We start from the raw sequence: 14,565 nt of genomic DNA, 5'->3' as shown, positions 1-14,565 counted from the left end.
GAATAAAATATCTAGGAATAAACCTCCCTAACGAGACAAAAGACCTGTATGCAGAAAATTATAAGACACTGATGAAAGAAATTAAAGATGATACAAATAGATGGAGAGATACACCATGTTCTTGGATTGGAAGAATCAACATTGTGAAAATGACGCTACTACCCAAAGCAATCTACAGATTCAATGCAATCCCTATCAAACTACCACTGGCATTTTTCACAGCACTAGAACAAAAAATTTCACAATTTGTATGCAGACACAAAAGACCCCAAATAGCCAAAGCAATCTTGAGAACGAAAAACGGAGCTGGAGGAATCAGGCTTCCTGACTTCAGACTATACTACAAAGCTACAGTAATCAAGACAGTATGGTACTGGCACAAAAACAGAAAGATAGATCAATGGAACAGGATAGAAAGCCCAGAGATAAACCCACGCACATATGGTCACCTTATCTTTGACAAAGGAGGCAGTAATGTACAGTGGAGAAAGGACAGCCTCTTCAATAAGTGGTGCTGGGAAAACTGGACAGCTACATGTAAAAGTATGAGATTAGATCACTCCTTAACACCATACACAAAAATAAGCTCAAAATGGATTAAAGACCTAAATGTAAGGCCAGAAACTATCAAACTCTTAGAGGAAAACATAGGCAGGACACTCTATGACATAAATCACAGCAAGGTCCTTTTTGACCCACCTCCTAGAGAAATGGAAATAAAAACAAAAATTAACAAATGGGACCTAATGAAACTTCAAAGCGTTTGCGCAGCAAAGGAAACCATAAACAAGACCAAAAGACAACCCTCAGAATGGGAGAAAATATTTGCAAATGAAGCAACTGACAAAGGATTAATCTCCAAAATTTATAAGCAGCTCATGCAGCTTAATAACAAAAAAACAAACAACCCAATCCAAAAATGGGCAGAAGGCCTAAATAGACATTTCTCCAAAGAAGATATACAGACTGCCAACAAACACATCATGAATGCTCAACATCACTAATCATCAGAGAAATGCAAATCAAAACTACAATGAGATATCATCTCACACCAGTCAGAATGGCCATCATCAAAAAATCTAGAAACAATAAATGCTGGAGAGGGTGTGGAGAAAAGGGAACCCTCTTATACTGTTGGTGGGAATGTAAATTTATACAGCCACTGTGGAGAACAGTATGGAGGTTCCTTAAAAAACTACAAATAGAACTACCATATGACCCAGTAATCCCACTACTGGGCATATACCCTGAGAAAACCATAATTCAAAAAGAGTCACATACCAAAATGTTCATTGCAACTCTATTTACAATAGCCCAGAGATGGAAACAACCTAAGTGTCCATCATCGTATGAATGGATAAAGATGTTGTGGCACATATATACAATGGAATATTACTCAGCCATAAAAAGAAACGAAATTGAGCTATTTGTAATGAGGTGGATAGACCTAGAGTCTGTCATACAGAGTGAAGTAAGTCAGAAAGAGAGAGACAAATACCGTATGCTAACACATATATATGGAATTTAAGAAGAAAAAAAAATGTCATGAAAAACCTAGGGGTGAAACAGGAATAAAGACACAGACTTACTAGAGAATGGACTTGAGGCTATGGGGAGGGGGAAGGGTAAACTGTGACAAAGTGAGAGAGAGGCACGGACATATATACACTACCAAACGTAAGGTAGGTAGCTAGTGGGAAGCAGCTGCATAGCACAGGGAGATCAGCTCGGTGCTTTGTGACCGCCTGGAGGGGTGGATAGGGAGGGTGGGAGGGAGGGAGACGCAAGCGGGAAGAGATATGGGAACATATGTATATATATAACTGACTCATTTTGTTGGGAAGCTGAAACTAACATACCATCATAAAGCAATTATACTCCAATAAAGATGTTAAAATGAGAAAAAAAAAAAAGTATCCCCTACATCCAAAGACAAAAAAGAAACCATAATGAGACAGCAGGAGGGCTGCAAGTGCAATAAACTGAAATCCCATTCCCGCTGGGTGGGCAACCCACAAACTGGAAAATAATTATATCACAGAAGTTCTCCCACAGGAGTGAAAATTCTGAGCCCCACATCAGGATACCCAGCCTGGGGGTGTGGCAATGGGAGGAGGAGCCCCCCAGAGAGTCTGGCTTTGATGGCCCATGGGGTTTGATTGCAGGAATTCCACAGGACTGGGGGAGAAAGTAACTCCACTCTTGGAGGGCACACACAAGGTCTCGTGCGCACCAGGACCCAGGGCAAAAGCAGTGATCTCATAAGAGCCAGGGCCAGACCTACCTGCTCGTTTTGGAGTGTCTCCTGTGGAGGTGGGGGTGGGGCAGCTTTTGCCCACTGCAGGCCAAAGTTACTGGTGGTGGTAGCTCTGGGGAGCACTCACTGGCATAAGCTCTCTTGGAGGCCCCACCCTACAGCCTGCAGGTTCCAGTGCTGGGACACATCAGGCCAAACAACCAACAGGGTGGGAACACAGCCCCACCCATCAGCAGACAGGATGCTTAAAGTCTTTCTGAACACACAGCTGCCCACTAAACACACTTCTTGACATGGCCCTGCCCACCAGAAAGGGAAGACACAGCTCCACTCACCAGTGGGCAGGAACTAGTCCCTCCTACCAGGAAGCCTTCACAAGCCTCTTAGACAGCCTCACTCACCAGGGGCAGACAGCAGAAGCCAGAAGAACTACAACCCTGCAGCCTGCGGAACAGAAATGGCAATCACAGAAAGTTAGACAAAATAAGACAGCAGAGGAATATTTCCCAGATGAGAGAACAAGATAAAACCCCAGAAGAACAACTAAATGAAGTGGAGATAGGCAATCTACCCAAAGAAGAATTCAGAGTAATGATAGTAAAGATGATCCAAGATCTCAGAAAAACAGTGGAGGAACAGATCGAGAAGATACAAGAAATGTTTAACAAAGACCTAAAAGAACAAACCAACAGAGATGAACAATACAATAACTAAAATGAAAAATACACTAGAAGGAATCAATAGCAGATTGAGGCAGAACGGATAAGTGAGGTGGAAGACAGAATGGTGGAAATTACTGGTGCGGAACAGAATAAAGAATGAAAAGAAATGAGGACAGTCTAAGAGACCTCTGGGACAACTCTAAATGTACCAACATTCGCATTATACAGGTCCCAGGAGGAGAAGAGAGAAAGAAAGGACCTGAGAAAAAATTTGAAGAGATAATAGCTGAAAACTTCCCTAACATGGGAAAGGAAATAGTCAGCCAAGTCCAGGAAGCACAGAGAGTCCCAGTCAGGATAAACCCAAGGAGGAACGTGCCAAAACACATAGTAATCAAACTGACAAAAATTAAAGGCAAAGAAAAAACATTAAAAGCAACAAGGGAAAAGCAACAAATAACAAATAAGGGAATTCCCAAAAGGTTATCAGCTGATTTCTCAGCAGAAACTCTGCAAGCCAGAAGGGAGTGGCACAATATATTTAAGCAATGAAAGGGAAAAACCTGCAACCAAGAATACTCTACATAGCAAGGCTCTCATTCAGATTTGATGGAGAAATCAGAAGCTTTACAGACAAGCAAAAGCTAAGAGAATTCAGCACCAGCAGACCAGTGTTACAACAAATGCTAAAGGAAATTCTCTAGATGGAAAAGGAAAGGCCACAACTAGAAAGAATAAAATTACAAATGGGAAAAAAAAAAAAATTACAAATGGAAAAGCTCATTGGTAAAGGCAAACATACAGTAAAGGTTGGAAATCATCCTCACCCAAATATGATATCAAAACCAGCAACTGTGAGGAGGGCACAAGTGCACAATATTGGAAATGCATTTGAAATTAAAAGGCCAGCAACTTACAACAAACTTTTTTATATATAGACTGCTGTACCAAAACCTCATGTTAACCGAAAATCTACAATAGATACACACAAAAAACAAAAAGGAATCCAGAGCGCTTCCCTGGTGGCGCAGTGGTTGAGAGTCCGCCTGCCGATGCAAGAGACACAGGTTCGTGCCCTGGTCCAGGAGGATCCCACATGCTGCGGAGCAGCTAGGCCCGTGAGCCACGGCCGCTGAGCCTGTGCATCCGGAGCCTGTGCTCCGCAACAGGAGAGGCCACAACAGTGAGAGGCCCGCGTACCACAAAAAAAAAAAAAAAAGAATCCAAACACAACACTAAATTTAGTCATCAAATCACAAAAGAGAACAAAAAAGGAAGGGAAGAAAAAGTACCTACAAAAACAAATCCAAAACAATATTTTTAATGGCAATAAGAACATACATTTCGATAATTACCTTAAACATGAACAGATTAAATGCTCCAACCAGAAGACAAAGACTGGCTGAATGGATACAAAGACAAGACCCGTGTATATGCTGACCCAATTCAGACCTAGGGACACATACAGACTGAAAGTGAGAGGATGGAAAAAGGCATTCCATGCAAATGGAAATCAAAAGAAAGCTGGAGTAGCAATACTCATATCAGACAAAATAGACTTTAAAATAAAGACTGTGGCTTCTCTGGTGGCGCAGTGGTTGAGAGTCCGCCTGCTGATGCAGGGGACGCGGGTTCGTGCCCCGGTACAGGAGGATCCCACATGCCACGGAGTGGCTGGGCCCGTGAGCCATGGCTGCTGAGCCTGCGCGTCCAGAGCCTGTGCTCCGCAACGGGAGAGGCCCGCGTAACGCAAAAAAAAAATAAATAAAATAAAGACTGTTACAAGAGACAAAGAAGGACACTACATAATGATCAAGTGATCAATCAAAGAAGATATAACCATTGTAACTATATATGCACCCAACATAGGAGCACCTCAATATATAAGGCAAACACTAATAGCCAGAAAGGGAGAAATCAACAGTAACACAATAATAGTGGGGGACTTTAACACCCCACTTTCATCAATGGATATATCATCCAGACGGAAAATCTGTAAGGAAACACAGACCTTAAATGACACATTACACCAGATGAACTTAACTGATATTTATAAAGCATTCCATCCAAAAGCAGCAGCATACACATTCTTTTCATTGCACATGTAACATTCTCCAGGATTGACCACATGCTGGGCCACAAAACAAGCCTTGGTAAATTTAAGAAAACTGAAATCATATCAAGCATCTTTTCCAACCACAATGCTATGAGATTAGAAATCAACTACAAAAAAAAAAAAAAAAAGAAATCAACTACAAGAAAAAAAACTCTAAAAAAAACAAACAGGTGGAGGCTAAACAATATGCTACTAAATAACCAATTGATCACTGAAGAATCCAAAGAGGAAATAAAAAATTACCTAGAGACAAATGAAGACGAGAGCACAATGGTCTAAAACATATGGGATGTGGCAAAAGAGGTTTTAAGAGGGAAGTTTATAGCAATACAATCTTACATGAGGAAACAAGAAAACTCACAAAAAAACAACCTAACCTTACACAAAAAGCAACTAGAGAAAGATGAACAAACAAAACACAAAGTTGGCAGAAGGAAAGAAATCATAAAGATCAGAGCAGAAATAAATGAAATAGAAACAAAGAAAACAATAGAAAAGATCAATGAAACTAAAACCTGGTTCTTGGAAAAGATAAACAAATTTGATAAACCTTCAGCCAGACTCATCAAGAAAAAAAGGGTAAGGGCTCAAATCAATAAAATTAGAAACAAAAAAGGAGAAGTTACAGTGGACTTCACAGAAATACAAAGAATCATACTGGCAACTATATACCAATAAAATGGACAATCTGGAAGAAATGGACAAATTCTTACAAAGGTGCAATCTCCCAGGACCAAACCAGGAAGAAATAGAAAATATGAACAGACCAATCACCGGTACTGAAATGGAAGCTATGGTTAAAAATCTTCCAGCAAGTAAAAGTCCAGGACTAGACGGCTTCATAGGTGAATTCTATCAAACATTTAGAGAAGAGTTAATACCTATCCTTCTGAAACTATTCCAAAAAGTTGCAGAGGAAGGAATACTCTCAAACTCAGTCTATGAGGCCACCATCACCCTGATACCAAAGCCAGACAAAAAAACAGCACAAAAAAAGAAAATTACAGGCCAATATCACTGATGAACACAGACCCCCAAATCCTCAACAGAATACTAGCAATCTGAATTCAACAATACATTAAAAGGATCATACAGCAGCATCAAGTGGGATTTATACCAGGGATGCAAGGATTTTTCAATATCCACAAATCAATTTGTTGATGTGGTGTGAGACACCAGATCAACAAATTGAAGAATAAAACCATATGATCATCTCAATAGATGCAGAAAAAGTCTTTGATAAAATTCAACACCCATTTATGATAAAAACTCTCCAGAAAGTTGGCATAGAAAGAACATAGTTCAACATAATAAAGGCCATATATGACAAATCTACAGCTAACGTCATACTCACAGATGCAAAGCTGAAAGCATTTCCTCTAAGATCAGGAACAAGACAAGGATGTCCACTCTCACCGCTTTTGTTCAACATAGTTTTGAAAGTCCTAGCCATGGCAGAGAAGAAAAAGAAATAAAAGGAATCCAAATTGGAAAAGAACAAGTAAAACTGTCATTGTCTGCAGACAACATGATACTATACATAGAAAATCCTAAAGATGCTACCAGAAAACTACTAGAGCTCATCGATGAATTTGGTAAAGTGACAGGATACAAACTTAATACACAGAAATCTGTTGCATTTCTATACACTAACAATGAAAGATCAGAAAGAGAAATTAACCCCATTTACCATCGCATCAAAAAGAATAAAATACCTAGGAATGAACCTACCTAAGGAGGCAAAAGACCTGTACTCCAAAATCTATAAGACACTGAAGAAAGAAATCGAAGATGACATAGATGGAAAGATATACCACGTTCTTGGATTGGAAGAATCAATACTGTTAAAATGACTGTATTACCCAATGCAATCTACAGATTCAATGCAATCCCTGTCAAAGTACCAATGGCATTTTTCACAGAACTAGAATTTTAAAATCTTAAAATTTGTATGGAGACACAAAAGACCCCAAATAGACAAAGCAATGTTGAGAAAGAAAAATGGAGCTGGAGGAATCAGGCTCCCTGACTTCAGACTATACTACAAAGCTACAGTCATCAAAACAGTATGGTACTGGCACAAAAACAGACACATAGATCAATGAAACAGGATAGAAAGCCCAGAAATAAGCCCATGCACCTACGGTCAATAAATCTATTGCAAAAGAAGCAAGAATATACAATGAAGAAAAGACAGTCTCTTCAATAAATGGTGCTGGGAAAACTGGACAGCTGCATGTAAAAAAATGAAATTAGAACATTCTTTAACACCATACACAAAAATAAACTCAAAATGGATTAAAGACCTAAATGTAAGACTGGATACTATAAAACTCTTAGAGGAAAACATAGGCAGAACACTCTTTGACATAAGTCACAGCAATATCTTTTTTGACCTGTCTCCTAGAGTAATGGAAATAACAAAAATAAACAAGTAGAACCTAATTAAACTCAAAATTTTTGCATAGCAAAGGTAGCCATAAATAAAATGAAAAGATAACCCACATAATGGGAGAAAATATTTGCAAACGATGTGATTAATCTCCAAAATTTACAAACAGCTCATGCAGCTCAATATCAAAAAAACAAACAACCCAATAAAAAAACGGGCAAAAGATCTAATAGACATTTCTTCAAAGAAGACATACCCATGGCCAAGAGGCACATGAAAAGATGCTCAACACCAATGCTTATTAGAGAAATGCAAATCAACCTACAATGAGATTATCACCTCATACCAGTCAGAATGGCCATCATCAAAAAGTCTACAAGCAATAAATTCTGGAGAGGGTGTGGAGGAAAGGGAACCCTCCTGCACTGTTGGTGGGAATGTAAATTGGTACAGCCACTATGGGGAACAGTACTGAGGTTCCTTAAAAAACTAAAAATAGAGCTACCATGCGATCCAGCAATCCTACTCCTGGGCATATATCTGGAGAAAAACATGGTTCAAAAGGATACATGCACCCCAGTGTTCATTGCAGTGCTATTTACAATAGCCAAGACATGGAAGCCACCTAAATGTCCACTGACAGATGAATGGATAAAGAAGATGTGGTACATATACAATGGAATATTATTCAGCCATTAAAAAGAATGAAATAATGCCGTTTCCGGCAACATGGATGGACCTGGAGATTATCATACCAAGTGAAATAAGTCAGACAGAGAAGACAAATATCATTTTGCTTATATGCAAAATCTTTAAAAAATCATACAAATAGACTTATTGACAACACAGAAACACACTCACAGACTTAGTGAATGAAGTTATGGTTACCAGGTGGAGAAGGGTGGGAGGGAGGGATAGACTGGGAGTTTGGGACATATACACAATGCTATATTTAAAATAGATAACCAACAAGGACCTACTGTATAGCACAAAGAACTCTGCTCAATATTCTGTAATAACCTAAATGGGAAAAGAATTTGAAAAAGAATAGATGCGTGTATATGCATAACTGAATCCCTTTGCTGTACACCTGAAACTAACTCAATATTGTTAATCAACTATACTCCAATAAAAACTAAAAAAATTTTTTAAAAGTGGGGGCTTTTGAGAAGTTTGATTGGGGATGTGCTAGCATCGAGACTTGGCTTTTACAAGTGGAAACAAATGCTCATTTGAGTAATTAGTGGACATACCCTGCAAAGCAGCCGAAGTAGCAGGGGGCTGTTTGAAGAAGTGCACATTCCTCTTTTAAGTGTAATCACCTGCTGGGCCACTAGACTGTTAGAAGTATCCATGGCTTTAAAAAACAAACAGTTCCTTATTTGGTAAGTGTAATTTCAATGTAGGTGTCATCATTCCATAGTGAAGGTAAAAGATAAAAGTCTCCAGAGAGATTTTTATCAAGTATAAATAGACCCATGTAGTAGATATTACAAAGATTCAAGATAGAGCATACACATACAAATGCATGCCATGAGCATCCAGCTCTAGGAATCTACAGCTTGCAGTGAATATGCTGGCTTTCTTTTGCATTAAGTCAACTCTGAACCCATAGCTCAATTTCCTTTCCTCTCTGCAGTTAGTCATAAACACGTAGTTTTAAGGAGAGGTTTAAATAAATGCTTTGTCCACTAGAATCATACAGAATGGGATTGTGGTTAAGCGACACGCATGTGTAACCAGCTCATGAGTTCCTTGCAGGCAGAGTCCACGTATGACTACAGTTGACCCTTGAACAATGTGGTGGGTTAGAAGTGTTGACCCCCCCATACCCCACTACCCACCAGTCAAAAATCCACATACTGCTATCTCTGCCTCAAAACAAAGGAATTGATAAAATGATTCACCCAAGGGCAAGAAGCTGAAACTGTTTGGATAGAATCAGGACTCAAACCCTAGTTCTTTTGATTCCACATACTGGGATCTCTCATCAAACACAAACTTTTCCCCACACTTAGTTCATTTAAAAATCTGTAAAATGGGGCTTCCCTGGTGGCGCAGTAGTTGAGAGTCTGCCTGCAGATGCAGGGGACACAGGTTTGTGCCCCGGTCCGGGAAGATCCCACATGCCACAGAGCGGCTGGGCCCGTGAGCCTTGGCCACTGAGCCTGCGTGTCCGGACCCTGTGCTCCACAACAGGAGAGGCCACAACAGTGAGAGGCCCGTGTACTGCAAAAAAAAAAAAAAAAAATCTGTGAAATGAACATACAGGTACTCTATTTATTGGAAAAAAAAATCAGCTTCTAAGTGGACCGACACAGTTCAAACCCATGTTGTTCAAGGGTCAACTGTAGTTTTAAAAAATCCTTACAGCACTTCGCCTTGCATACATTGGTGTCTAGCACATGTCTGTCAAGCAAGCCCAGTATATACAGATCTTCCTCAAATTATTATGAGGTTACATACAGATAAATCAGTTGTAAGTTGAAAACATCATATGTCAAAAATGTATTTAATACTCCTAACCTACAGAACATTATAGCTTATCCTTAAATGTGCTCAGAACACATTAGCCTACAGCTGGACAAAGTCTTCTAACACAAAGCCTATTTTATGCTAGTGTTGAACATCTCATGTAATTTTTTTTTTTCATCTCATGTAATTTATTGAAAGTGGTAAACAGAACAGTTGTCTGGGTACAGAATAATTGTATGTCTATCAGCTGTTCACCTTCATGATCGTGAGGCTGACCATGAGCTGTGGCTCGCTGCCGCTGCCCAGCATCACGAGAGTACTGTACCAGATATTGCTAGCCTGGGGAAATGATCAAAATTCAAAGTACAATGCTACTGAATGCATACCACTTTCACATAGCAGGCAAGAACAAATCTGACTCCACATTGGATATGTTTCTCTTACTTTCACTTTTGTATTCTGTTGCTTTTGCTACAAGAATGTTCCCTATAACCTGAAATATACACGAGAGCTCATTCTCAAGTCTCTGACCTTTAAAGGTATAAAACTTCTCTGTTCATATAAAGATAAAAAGTTGCAGAACAGAGAATAACATTTGTCTTGTTGGAGGTTTACAGGAACTTCATGGCCTGACCTAGTGGGGATAGATGCGAGAACAAAGGATTCTTATATCCAGACGTTTGCAACAATCAGCCACACCCTCTTCCCTTTTAGTATAAAAGCAGCCTTAAATCTAATTTGGTTAGATGGTTCTTTGGGATACTAGTCTGCCACCTTCTCAGTCTTCTGGCTTTCCAAATAAAGTCACCATTCCTTACCCCAATAACTCGTCTCTCAATTTATTGGCCTGTAGTACAGTAAGCAGTATGGGCTTGGACTCAGTAACATTCATACCATCATAAAGCTGAAAATCATCAGCCTAACTATTGTAAATTGGGGACCATCTGTACTTGTATCCCGTAATAAGGCTAAGTTTATATTTGTGCAAACTCCACAACATATAAGTTGCTGTTCACATTTTATTATTCTTATTAAAGACTTCATTTTTTTTTTAGAGCAGTGTTAGGTTCACAGCAAAACTGATAGAAAAGTACAGCCATTTTCCGTATACTTCCACACACGCATAGCCTCCCCCATTATCAACATCCCCCACCAGAGAGGTTCATTTGTTCCAACTGATGAACCTACACTGATACATCATAACCCCTCAAGGTCCATAGTTTACTTTAGGGTTCACTCTCCGTGTTGTACACTCTATGGGTTTGGGCTGTCAACTTTTTGATAAAAGGAAAATCAAAAGTTTTCATTTAAGATTAATTTAGTTTGGTTTAAGACTCATTTTAAAAGCCCCATTAGAATTTTTTAAATTTCAAAATAATCACAAATTTACAGAAGAATTAGAGGAACAGTACAAAGAACTCTTCTTTTACGAACCATTTGAGGGTAAATGCTGCTCAGATGCCCCCATCGCCCTGAATATCCTAGTGTGGCTTTTTTCATACTATTCTGGACATTCTCCTACCTGACACAATACAACCATCAAAGTCAGGAAATTAACATGGATACACTGCTTCCCTCTAATCCTCAGAGCCTATTCAAGGTTCTCCCATCGTCTTATCAATGTCCAACTTTATAGCTAAAAGATCTAGTCACACGGTGCCTTTAGTGATCACCCATCTTCACTTTTCTTCTGTCAGAAACAGTTCCTCAATCTTTCTCTGGTTTTCATGAGCCTGACATGCTTCTGAAGTGTACAGGACAGTTTACTTTGTAGAATATCCCTCCACGTGGATTTATCGGCTACTGTCTCATGATTAGATTCAGGTTATGCAACTTTGGCGGGAATAACACAGAGGCAGCACTCTGTTCTCTCTGCATCCTGATAGGTGGTGCACGATTACACCCTGTCCCCTTACAGGCATTGCTCAGTTTGACTGCTTAAGGGGATGTTTGCCAAGCTTCTCCACTGCGGTTACTCTTTTTTCCCTTATTAATAAGGATTTTGTGGTGTGATATTTTGTAACCATGTCAATATACCATTCCTCATTTGAGGTTTACTTTATTAATAATGTAAGGATTCATCATTTCCTATTTTGTTCGATCTGTTAAATTTATATAATTATTTAACTTAATGCTCAACTTATCCCACACTTGGCCACAATAGGAGTCTGTTCAAGCTGACTTCTGTGCTTTTTTACATGACATCATCGTTTTTTGAGCACTTCCTTAGTTTCTGGCACAAAAAATGTGTTTCAGGCTCATGTTGTACTTCACCCGACCTGACCGTGGAATTGACCATGTCTCCAAGGAGCTCTGGTTCCATTTAGTGGAGAGGCCAAGATCTGGACCCTAATTGTGTTCATTTCCCAGACACTCTCAGTGGACAGAGCTAGGGAATATATATACAGATACATGTTTACACGTACATTTAAGTCTATATTTCTATATCTATCTATATATTGGAAATCCTGAGTTCATGCTAATTTCTCCACTCCCAATCCAACCCCACAGGTTAATTCTAGTTTCCTCCCATTATACTTCCCTTCTCTGGTAGTGAGGAACATGATACTGTGGATGGAACTATACCGCCCCCCAAATTTATACATTGAAGCTCTAATCCCAAATGTGATGGTATTTGAAGATAATGCCTTTGGGAGGTAATTGGCTTAGATGAGTTCATGAAGGCAGGACCCTCGTGATGGATTTCTTCCTTTTATAGGAAGAGGAAGAGACGCCAGAGCCCTCTGCCATGTGAGGACACAGAAGCCAGCTATATATGAGAGCCAGGAAGAAATCCGCACCAGAACCGGACCATTCTAGCACCCTGATCTCAGACGTTCAGCCTCCAGAACCATAAGAAAATAAAGTTCTGTTGTGTAAGCCATTCAGTCTAACATACTTTGTTATGGCTGCCTGAGCAGACTAATACACTTGGTTTCTGTTACTCTTAATATACTTATTTGATCAATCTCCTTCATTTGGAATCCAACCTTCCACACTTGGCTACCCTTTCCCTCTATGGGGACACCCCACTTGGGCTCCAATTTCCTGTTTTGGGCCATCCTGTCTCCCTCTCTCCCCACTCCATGAACTTCTACTTTCCTCTACTTCATCTAATGGCTTTGGGACTGAGTTACACAGGAAGAGAAGGAAATGAGTCTGTTTAGTTCCCCAAGATCTCACTTGGTTTTTTTGGAGAGATGTGTTTTTTATCAAGCACAAGTCTGAAAAGTTCATTATAATCATAAATTCAAAGCTAGAAGGAAGCTTAAAGATAATCTAACTCAACCACCTTATTTCATTTAGTAACTAATTTCTAGGGATAAGTTTTCTTATTCTAATGAGAAATTAAGTCTTATAAAGGAAAACTTTTGCATTAATGAAACTATGATTATAAAAATGCTTCTAGTGTCAAAACCACTGCTTTAAAGAACCTCCTTTTTATTTATAGAAGCTCCATGGTTACCTGGAATGATGGAAGAACTAATGCTATATAACATTTTTGAAGTAATCCATGGCTATTAATGTCATTTCTTCATGTCATTCAAAGTATTTATCCTGCCTCTCCTTTGCATTTCCAGTAGAGGGACTTGGAGAGGCAGATGAACAATTGAGATTTAGCAGGAAAGTCTACATAACACGGTGATCACACATAAGTGTTTTACTGGGGGATTAGGTAGGGCTCAGTCTATAACAGAGATTACAGACAATTATGTGCCTTTAAAGATGGAGCTGATTTAGGGATGAGGGCAGAGTGGGAAGTAAACCAAGAGTAAATAGAGATAATCAAGACAGTATGGTACTGGCACAAAAACAGAAATATAGATCAATGGAACAGGATAGAAAGCCCAGAGATAAACCCATGCACCTATGGTCAATAAATCTACTACAAAAGAGGCAAGAATATACAGTGGAGAAAAGAAAGTCTCTTCAATAAATGGTGCTGGGAAAACTGGAGAGCTACATGTAAAAGAATGAAATTAGAACACTCCCTAACACCATACACAAAAATAAACTCAAAATGGATTAAAGACCTAAATGTAAGACTGGATACTATAAAACTCTTAGAGGAAAACATAGGAAGAATACTCTTTGACATAAATCACAGCAAGGTCTTTTTTGACTCACCTCCTAGAGTAATGAAAATAAAAACAAAAATAAACAAATGGGAACTAATTACACTTAAAAGCTTTTGCACAGCAAAGGAAACCATAAACAAGACGAAAAGACAACCCTCAGAATGGGAGAAAATATTTGCGAATGAAGCAACAAGGGATTAATCTCCAAAATATACAAGCAACACATGCAGCTCAATATGAAAACAACCAACCCAGTCAAAAAATGGGCAGAAGGGACTTCCCTGGTGGTCCAGTGGTAAAGAATCCGCATTCCAATGCAGGAGATGCGGGTCCAATCCCTGGTCGGGGAACTAACATCCCATATGCTGCGGGGCAACTACGCCCATGAGCCACAACTCCTGAGCTCCTGCACCTCAACTAGAGAGCCCAAGTGCTGCAAACTACAGAGCCTACATGCTCTGGAGCCCACACGCCCTGGAGTCCACACGCCACAACTAGAGAGAGAAAACCCACATGCCACAACTAGAGAGAAATCTGCACGCCACAACAAAAGATCCTGCATGTCCCAACAAAGATCCTGCATA

The sequence above is a fragment of the Phocoena sinus genome, chromosome 11 (assembly GCF_008692025.1).
Source record: "Phocoena sinus isolate mPhoSin1 chromosome 11, mPhoSin1.pri, whole genome shotgun sequence".
NCBI classification, from domain to species: domain Eukaryota; kingdom Metazoa; phylum Chordata; class Mammalia; order Artiodactyla; family Phocoenidae; genus Phocoena; species Phocoena sinus.
The sequence above is the reverse complement of the archived record's forward strand: the minus strand, read 5'-3'. Positions refer to the sequence as shown.